The 10,750-nt window shown below is 41.6% G+C and overlaps 1 long non-coding RNA gene across 1 annotated transcript in view; it reads left to right on the top strand.

Annotated features, from left to right (window-relative positions):
• Nucleotides 1-10,750, top strand: part of LOC310848754 — a 39,412-nt gene that overhangs the window by 13,648 nt on the left and 15,014 nt on the right. The window lies entirely within an intron of this gene.

Below are 10,750 nucleotides of genomic sequence, written 5' to 3' on the forward strand. Positions count from 1 at the left end.
TCCGACGGAGAGGCCGGTCCCGATCTCCAACCCCCACTGGGGATTCCCTCTTCGTTCCCCTGCTTCTGACTGCTTCCCTCTCTACTGCCCCTTGGCCTGACCAGGGGGGCTCCCTTTTGGGAATCCTCGGATTCACTTGACGGACTCACTGACAACCTCGGGTCGTCGTCGTCCTCTTCCTCGTCGCCCTGGGACCCCTCCCCCTCGCTCTCTGTCCCTGAAACCCTGACAACTATTATCATTTATATCCCCCCTGTTTCTTCAAGGAGCTCAAAGTGGCATACGTTGTGTCCCCCCCCCCCGCCATTTAATCCCCACGACAACCTTGTGAGGTAGGCTGGGCTAAGAGGCAGTGACTGGCAGTGACTTTACATTGAGAAATGTAAAGTATTGCACTTGGGCAAAAAAAATGAGAGGCACAAATACAAGATGGGTGACACCTGGCTTGAGAGCAGTACATGTGAAAAGGATCTAGGAGTCTTGGTTGACCACAAACTTGACATGAGCCAACAGTGTGACATGGCAGCTAAAAAAGCCAATGCAATTCTGGGCTGCATCAATAGGAGTATAGCATCTAGATCAAGGGAAGTAATAGTGCCACTGTATTCTGCTCTGGTCAGACCTCACCTGGAGTACTGTGTCCAGTTCTGGGCACCACAGTTCAAGAAGGACACTGACAAACTGGAACGTGTCCAGAGGAGGGCAACCAAAATGGTCAAAGGCCTGGAAACAATGCCTTATGAGGAACGGCTAAGGGAGCTGGGCATGTTTAGCCTGGAGAAGAGGAGGTTAAGGGGTGATATGATAGCCATGTTCAAATATATAAAAGGATGTCACATAGAGGAGGGAGAAAGGTTGTTTTCTGCTGCTCCAGAGAAGTGGACACGGAGCAATGGATCCAAACTACAAGAAAGAAGATTCCACCTAAACATTAGGAAGAACTTCCTGACAGTAAGAGCTGTTCGACAGTGGAATTTGCTGCCAAGGAGTGTGGTGGAGTCTCCTTCTTTGGAGGTCTTTAAGCAGAGACTTGACAACCATATGTCAGGAGTGCTCTGATGGTGTTTCCTGCTTGGCAGGGGGTTGGACTCGATGGCCCTTGTGGTCTCTTCCAACTCTATGATTCTATGATTCTATGGTCACTCAGTGAGGTTAATGACTGAATGGAGATTCAAACCCTGGTCTCTCAGCTCCTAGTCTGGGCCACTACACCACACAGGCTCACAGTGTAGAAATTAGAAATGTTGCCAGAAAGATATTATTACATAAAAGCAAAGCAATTGAAAACGTTGGATTTTAGACAACATAAATTAAATTGGCACTGAAGTCAACAAAACAAGAAACACTCACTTGCATCAGATTAAGATCTGCTCTCAGAAAACCTGCTGCTTTAGCATTGCATTGAGAACCACCTTGTGAAATTTCAGAGCCACATAAAGGCATCTGAGCTTTGCCGACAATAAAACTGTGATTCCTTCAGAATATTAGAAATGTCAGATTAAGCCCACCTTGCCCAGTGCCTGAAAACTGATCCTTCAAAGGGTTCAAAAATCTGCAGTAGATGCAATAAGAAAAAGGTTATCTGCTAGACAAATACATGCTAATCCCTACTTGCTAGCTCCTGGTTGAATGATATATAAAACAATCTTGTAACATTAAGCATTACTGAAAACGTAGGAGCTATATTATTTGAAATATTATTGCTTTACTAATGCACCGCCCTATTCCTTTTTACAGTTTGTTTAATCCTTAGCAACTCTATATGTAACAGGAGACAAGTGTTAAATATTCTGAGTAAGACATACCTATAAAAACACAATACAATACTCTGGGGGATATTATTTGTTCTTTATCATGGAGTATGTTAAACAAGTGGGAGAGTGATCTAGCTAGTGGCAATATATGGTTAGAAGCAGGTTAGAAAATTTGTCCTGCAATTTCACAGAAATTTTATTCCTTGTTAAAAGAGCTTTCAGTGTTTCTGCTTCTTTCTCATGGGGCGTTTCTTTAGAATGTTGGTGGGTGCAGGGTTTTAAACTTGCCTTATTGTTGTGAGCAGTGCTATTTTTCTTTTTTAAAAAAGGTGCTGGAACTCAACACCTCCCTTGTTCTCTTGGCGCTCACCTGAGAGGTGCCAAGACTGAGTTCCTGTGAGTTCCCCCTGTGTATAACTGAAATAACAGTGCATTCTTCTCCAACTCACTCCTGCTATCCCTTTCCTCCCCTTCTGTTGTTTCTGTAGGCTAAACCATCCTCACATAACCAGCATGCTTGAATCTTATTAATGCATGAAGGGGTTAATGCCACAGAGTAAGCTGTTCTACTAGGCTTAGCCTATGTCACTTCCCCTCAACTTGGGAGGAAATGGGCAATCAAGCAGCTGTTCCCTCAGTCCACAGGTGTGAGGATTCCTGAGCTGCTCCCTCCAGCCACATAGCCTTAACCAGACAAGAATGGAGTCTGAAACTAGCATTTTCCTATATCAATAGTTTAGGAACTTTTAATATTCTGCAACCACGCAACATTTTACTGTCTGCGCCTCTTTTCTGACTGCTGTATGGAAGAGCACCCGAACCTGACCTCTGAAGCGTTTGTAAGTAAGCCATTTTTATAACCTACCAAACCTGTGGCCTATCTGTGTTTTGGGGGTGGATTGGAAACTTTGGAAGGAGATTCTAAAGTGGGATACTTTGGAATTTACTGGAAAAGGCATTTTTTAAAGCCAATTTTCCCATGCCTTTCTTTGTTGCATGTTTTGCTATGTTAAATCTCTCTTAGGATTCTCTCACTAAAGAGTGAAAAACCTGGAGTAAAGAGTAAAACCTGGATCTTCACTTCCAGGAATTTTTCCAACAGGTTACCTTGTTGAATTTTCAATTGCAACCTGTTTAAGATGGAAACTGTTGAGTACTTCCTCTCTAAGTAGCAAGCCCACAAGTCCTCTGGCTAGCAGGCCACATGAGAAGAACAGAAGAAAATGATTTCACTTTGGGATGCAAAGCCTGAGTGGGAGGTTAGATATGCTACTCTGCAAAAAAAGCCCAAGTGATTCTCATCCAGAGAACTAGTAATCAGGACATTGTTTCAGTCAAGTTATTTGTGCTGCTCTTAGAAGCCAAAGATAGTTCTAGTTTGCATCTGTTTTCATTTGTGCTGTGATATGCTTTGGGTCCTACACTGGGAGAAAGGTTGCATAGCAAATAAATAATGAATCTGGTGAGTCCTGTTGTTTCTCACGTACAAAAGGAACCTGTGCTCTGGAACATGCGCATTGGTATAATTATCAGTGTAAATAAACATAGCAAGCAACTTATTATTATAGTGTTGCATGCCACCTGAGCCTACAATGGAAGGGCTCACAGCATTAACACTCAAACAGAAATCAGGCATGATTATCTTTCTGGCTTCCCAGCCTCCAGCTTTTCTTCTAACTTGTAGCTTACACACCTCAACTCTGGCCTTTCTCTTTATAACTACCAACAGGTTGAGAGAGGGGGTGCTGCCCATTAGCCCTCTGGCAATGAGTCACTTATTTTGGTACTTTAGCAACCCATACTTCGGCCATCACTTCACCAGGAAGCTAGCCTGGCTATTCCAAGATTTGAATCCGTGCTGGATTCAGGAATTAGAAGGGAGCTCAGGCATACAGCCTACCACTCCATCCCCCCACAAAGCATAGAAACAAGAAAAGCAGAACTGAAGAACCTTTTTTTAACTGTTGGGAAAGGGAATAGAATTGCAGCAGGAAATCAGTAGTAATATCAGCCAGAAAATCATTATAGAAATATAAAATGGATCACCAATTCAGAAAAGAGAAGGAAAAAAGCGATAAAGTGAAATTTAAGAGGCCTGTTTCAAGACAGCCAAGGAAAATTAAATGATAATTGTAAGAGATATGAAAAAAGACAGTAAAATTATACAACTTTCTGCATGTCACTGCTCACATAATTTTCCTCTCCAGTAAAGATGTGAAGCCCTTCCTTGCTATCTAACCTATGACTCAAAGACCTCCTTATAGGTCCTTATTGCAGACCATTTGTGTCTGTTTCAGTCTGTGAATCATAATAAACTTTAATGAATATGGATCCATGCAGAAGTTCTAGATAGGAGAAATGGAAGTGGGGCCCTGCAGTTATCCAACTGAGATTTGTATTGTGGCTGCCTGGTGTGCCTAACCTTCCAAACTTCCATGGGATTCTCCAGTTCAGCTGAATCACTCAAGTAGAAGGAACAGTTTTGAGAAGCCATGCAGGTTGTTGTGCTTTTCTAGAAGATTGAATCCTCTTTAGCCACATAGCCGCATTAGCCTCAACACAAGGCCTGTTGTGTGATATCCTGTCCTTACAAATTGGATGGGTCCTTTTGCTGAAGACAGGGCATAGTCACTGGCGGAGGAAGAGGTGTGCGGGGGGGGGGGGAGTGCACAGCTCCCAGCAGGGTGCCATCACGGCTGCCCCCCTGCCCGCGCTGGGTGCCCCGCCCCTGCAGGCAGCGCACCACGCCCCCAGGATGCGTGCCAGCCCCGCTCCCGCTTGCTCTCCGAAGGGTGCTGGAGCATGAAGCTCCGCCACTGGGCATAGTTTTACAGCTGGAGGAAAGCCATACTTGAGATCTGTACACTAGCAAATGTGAATGCATTTCAATCCAGTTGCTTTTTAAAAAATAAAGTAAGAATTAAAAGTTACATTATCCAGAAGACAGCCAACAGAGCAATATTCCCATTTTTGCTTCAAAGAGAGAATCAAACCACCTGAAATTCCTTCTGGATTTTCTTTTTTAATATCCTCCTCATCACTTAGCACACTGAGTTGAAATCTTCATGCTTTCAGCTAGATATTTGAATAGATCCTTTTATATTGATATTCATGCTCTGAACACTAGAAACAATCCAGTCAATAATACCAGGCCATATTGATTAGTTATTTCTATGGCAAAATACGAATGTCAAGCCTCAATTGATTAACATTCAAACAAGCATAAAGATAATTTAAATTAATGTGTTTGAGACAGCACACATGCTATTATTAGTGCCACACAGGGCATTCCCAGTGGATAAAAAGCAGAACAAAGTTGATACATTAGATGAGATTAATCAATAAAAGTTTTAAATGTGCACTTATGATCAAAACTGGTGTAGAGTATAAACGTTTTAAGCGCGGCAAACTACTCTGCTCTCTTTTCCTATAATAGCATGGATTATCTGTTCCTGTTACAATATAATGAACTTTCACATGCAATAACATTCAGACTGGGCAGTGGGTCAGAAAGAATATTTAGCTACAAGTTGTTATTCTAAAAAAACCCCTAATGTTACATTTCGTTTTCCAGGCTATTTGACAGGATACCCTGTCATTCGTAGGCTATTTCCCCTTCCATTCCTCTAACTCCATTAATTTTATAGCTTGGAAAATGGTAAAATCAGATGTGTTTGCAATTATAATACAGAATTCATTCTTTGGTGTTTTAAATCTACATATTTTCTCAAAGGAGGATTAAAGATTGAGGCAGTAGTCTTGAAAGAGCTAAAATGAGCCAAGATTCCTCTAGTTAGGGCTAACTCAGATGCCTTTTACAGCTTGCAAAGACAAAGTCAGCATATTGCCTTGGGAATTCCTGACAGAAACGGCAGAAATTGTGGGGTGGGAGGAGGATGCCCTAATACACCCAATTCAATTTTCCCCTTAATTTCCATCTTAGGCAGCTTCAATCCTCTAAGCCTGGTATGAATTTTAAATTATTCATTAATTATTGGCTAACTTGACACATAAAAGTGGTTCCCCAGAAGATTAGTGTCTGATCTTTATTTCAAGTTGGAAATTATACAGTGATTTCAAAGTCACCAAGCTTTTCTGTCAGTGTATATACATTATTCAAGATATAAAATGCTATTCTAATTCAATATTAGCCTACTTAACTGAGAGCCAGATTGGATGTGATGAGGGCAGCCATGTTTGTTTATTCACATGCCTACTTCATTCGTATATGGAGTGATTAATTTTTACATCATGGGTGAACAGAACAAATTCCACACATACTCCTTATCTCCCCAGTTTGTTATTTCAGACATTTCCCTCAGAGCTGGGTTGCTGGAAAAATGCCTGGGGGTGATGGAGTGTAGGGAAGTAAAATGGAAAGCTCCCCACCATCCACAAAATCCTTTTCAAGTAAAAATGTGATCTTCTATTCTCTCTCCTCTCTCTCTATACATGAACAAGACTACCATGGGAACAAAAAACACCCTTCTCACATATAATTTGGCCCTTAGAAAGTGTATTTTTATATTGGCAAACAGCTGGTTCAGAACCTAACATCCATTCTAGCTAACAGGGAATATTTCAAGGTAGACAAAAGAACAGCTATTTATGAAAAAAAAAATTGTACTGTTGGAACCCAGCCGGCTTGGTTTTCAAATATACTGAAAACCTGCCTCATATTAAAAGACCAGAACAACACTGAACTGACTTCACTGTTGTCCAGCAAAGGCCAGGTGTGCCTCCTTCTGATGGGAGAGAAATAACACTTTTTCCAGTGGAATCACAGAACTGGGGGACTGCCTCGCTAGAGTGGCACATGCCATTCTAGTTATCTCCCGCTTGGACTACTGCAATGCGCTCTATGTTTACCTTTGAAGGTGACTTTGAAACTGCAATTAATCCAGAATGCAGCAGCTAGACTAGTGACTGGGAGTGTCTGCTGGGACCATATAACACTGGTCCTGAAAGATCTGCATTGGCTCCCAGTACGTTTCTGAGTACAATTCAAAGCATTGGTGCTGACCTTTAAAGCCCTGAACGGCCTCGGTCCTGTATACCTGAAGGAGTGGCTCCACCCCCATCGTTCAGCCCAGACACTGAGGTCCAGGGCCGACAGCCTTCTGGCAGTTCCCTCACTGCAAGAAGTGAGGTTACAGGGAACCAGGCAAAGGGCATTCTTGGTAGTGGCGTCTACCCTGTGGAACGCCCTCCCATCAGATGTCAAGGAAATAAGCAACTATCCTACTTTGAAAAGACATCTGAAGGCAGCCCTGTTTAGGGCAGTTTTTAATGTTTAATGCTATATTGTGTTTTTAATATTAGATTGGGAGCTGCCCAGAGTGGCTGGGGAAACCCAGCCAGATGGGCTATGTATGTATAAATATTATGTACAATATTATGTATGTATGAATAAATAAATAAATAAATAAATACCGCTGCTGCTGCTGCTACTACAACAACTACTACTACTACTAAAGTGGGCTAGTTAACCTTTTCTACCAGAGCAGGGATTACAGAAAACATTTCAAGCAGCATATAAGAGGGGCCAGTGAGGCGTCTTCAGCTATGACCCACAAAGACATAAGCTATTGCCTCATTATGTTTAGGGAACTCGTAAAACACAAGATTTGTGTGTGAAGCTAAAGTGGTAGTAATAAAACTAGGATTATACCTCAGTTGTTTGGACTTAAACAAATGCCATTAGTCTCACTTTATTATTTCATTCTTGGCCTCAAAACCATCCCACTGCATCCCTATTCTTCTTCAAAGCTCCACCCACCTTCATGTACAAACATGTAGATGGACTAGGGAATCATTCATATCTTTCATTATAGCAATACAGTGGTACCTTGGGTTAAGAACTTAAATCATTCTGGAGGTCCGTTCTTAACCTGAAACTGTTCTTAATCTGAGATACCACTTTAGCTAATCAGGCCTCCCGCTGCCACCGCACCACCGCTGCGTGATTTCTGTTCTCATCCTGAAGCAAAGTTCTTAACCTGGGTTAGCGGAGTCTGTAACCTGAAGCTTCTGTAACCTGAGTTACCACTGTACATTCAACCACTTCCCTCCTTCCCCTTCCCTCTTTCAATTTTCCCATAATTCCTGCGTATTCTTATATGTCCATTTAATTCAATTTCTCGTTTTATTCTACCTCATTAATATATATTATACTGTTGACTTTACCTTAGTCCTGCCAATGTGAATTTAGAACACTTTCTTGTTGGGATGCTCTATCTGGTTCAAAATGCCGTGGCTAGACAGCTGATTTGGGACAGACTATCCTCAGCACATAAGCTTGCATTGGCTGCCCATAAGTTAGCTTAGCAACTTGAGTCCAGGATCTTTTTAGGACTGCTGGATCCCTTATATCCCTCCCCAATCAATGAGATATTTGCGGGAGTCTCTGTTGGTGGTCCCCCATGGATCAATGCACAATGCATAGCTAATGGGAGCTGGGCATTCACTGTTGTAGACCCAAGTCTGTGCAACTTCTTCTTGAGAGTAAACAGGTGCCCTCCTTGCTGAACTTTAGATGCATGTCTAAAGGAGTATCCACACTTTCCTTTTGCCCCACTCTTTCCAGGTACGAGTCTGTGCTTTAAAGCTCCATGTCTGAAGGTGCTTTTCTTCTTCTTTCTTTTGCTCTGGAGTTCTCCCTAAGAAAACCTGCTCTTTAGCACTCAACTGCACAAACATCAATTCAGGTTTTCTGTGGATTACTCTTTGCTCAGATTCAGCTTTAAAGAGCAGATTTTCACAGGGAAAGCTCTGTGAAAGGGAAAGCTCTGTGAAAGAAAAGAGGGGGAGGCACTTGGAAATATAGAGCTTTAAAGCACAGATCATGCCTTGAAAGCATGGAAGTGTATGGATAAGCCCTAAGACTTGTTCCAGCAGACATTTTAAGGTAGTGCTACATTTTATAACAGTTTTTATTCTGTCATTTTTGTTGCTGTTTTGCTGTACAATGCTTAGAAATGTGAACGATTAAGCAGTATATAAATGTCTTAAAGAAACGAACACTGGCTGTATAATAATGTTAGTATAATAATAAAATGGACAAATTTTAATTAACTTTCATGTAGGCAAAAAAAATTATTTTCGTACAAGCTGATCCATTTTTGTTAGTGGAGCAGAGACCACCATGCTATGGCAATGGATAACAATGTACACAGTCCAAGCAGTTAAGCACTTTTAAGTTGAATTGATTTTAAAATGGGAGAGTTATTCAACCCCATGTTTGTTTACTCAGAAGTGAGTCCCATTATGTTCAATGAGGCTTACATATGATTGCTGCTTGAACATATGCTTAAACCCTCCCAGTGTTTTTAGTAGGACCGAAGTGTTAAGATTTTCAGCCTCTCATTGTATTTAGGTTATTTTGCTATTGGAGCAGAAATGGGAAGTCCTGGAAAATAATGGAACTTGATCATTTCTAGTGATGTGACTTATCAGCTTTGTGAGCTTGTTGATGTTTTAGGAGAATATGATTCTACCCTGATTTTCTGGATACCTTGGTTTTATGTGTTCATCTGTGCCAGATGTTACTGGACTACAGCTCCCTCTATCCCTGTTGCATAATTGGCTGGGGCTAAAGGAAATTTGGGTGTCGCAACAACAGCTGGAGGACCATAAGTTCCTCACTCCCGAATTTATGTGCTTGCTTTTCTATTATCTATAAATATGCAAAACAATAAAAATAAAGAATCCTAAGGCTGCTATTTGAGAGGTCAGTGCTGCCCTATCCCATGTAGCAGTGGGTTTTGCCTTTGGAGTAGCCAGTTCCTACTAAAGTAGATCTCAAGGCCACTGCTGCAGTCCACCAATCCAAGTTTATTTCCTTCATTTGAGTGAGGCTGCCTTAAGCAGAGTAGCCCACAATTCTCTCCTCTTCCTCCTATGATCTCTGCTGGTTAGTCAATTCAAATAAACGTGGGCCCTTCCCCTTGTCACTGAGGGATTGTTGCTTTCTAGGATTCCTCTGAAAGCTTCCATGCCTCTAATAATTGCACAGAAGGGAGAATTTCACGTGTGGCTTTTCCCATCATCACATTGCAAAGCTGAGGAAAATGGCACCTGACTTCTATGTGGTTTTTAAATTGGACTTTCAGGGTTTGGGCCTGGTAATCCTTGGCAATCCTATCTGTACGCTAAAGAAGCAATATGTGTTCCATTCTGAGAGAGGAGGGTATTATCTATAAATTTGTAACTAGCAGGATCAAGTATTTCCAATATCTTCAAAACAATTGGAATACTTCAGCAGATGCAATTCTCCTGATGCCATGGGGGGAAGGTGACAGCATGTCCAACCTATATTGTGACAGCTGCACTGGCTGCCAAATACAGTAGTACCTCAGGTTGCAAACACCTCGGGTTACAAACTCCACTAACCCAAAAGTAGTACCTTGGGTTAAGAACTTTACCTCAGGATGAGAACAGAAATTGCGCAGCGGCAGCAGGAGGCCCCATTAGCTAAAGTGGTACCTCAGGTTAAGTACGGTTTCAGATGTAAGAACAGACCTCTGGAATGAATTAAGTTCGTAACTAGAGGTACCACTATAGTTTCTAAGCACAATTCAGTGTGCTGGCTGTAATATTCCTTGTAGCCTGGGACATGTAAGTAAATCCAACTCCTCTTATATGAGCTTCCCTGCATATTGATGTGCTCGTTTAGAAGAATTAAAAGAGAGCGAGAGAAGAACCTTCTCCATGATAGCCCAAGGCTTAGAAATGCCTTTTCAGAAGTTCTTCATTGTTTGTTTCTATAGGCCTCTGGAAATTAAATCAATGCTTTAATTGACACTGGCTGTGTCTTATTAATAACTTTTAGGAGTTGGTTTTAGTGTTGCTTAACTCTTTCTGCAAACCATTTGTTTTAATGATTGTATGTAGCACATATGTGAAGGTATGTGAATTAATTTTGGGGAGAAACCTTCAGGCTTCAATGTCATCCTCAAAAACGTCTTCTGCTCCCCAGTTCTAATTTAATAGGTAAT

Source organism: Podarcis gaigeae (assembly GCF_964106915.1).
Source record: "Podarcis gaigeae genome assembly, chromosome: 7".
NCBI lineage: Eukaryota > Metazoa > Chordata > Lepidosauria > Squamata > Lacertidae > Podarcis > Podarcis gaigeae.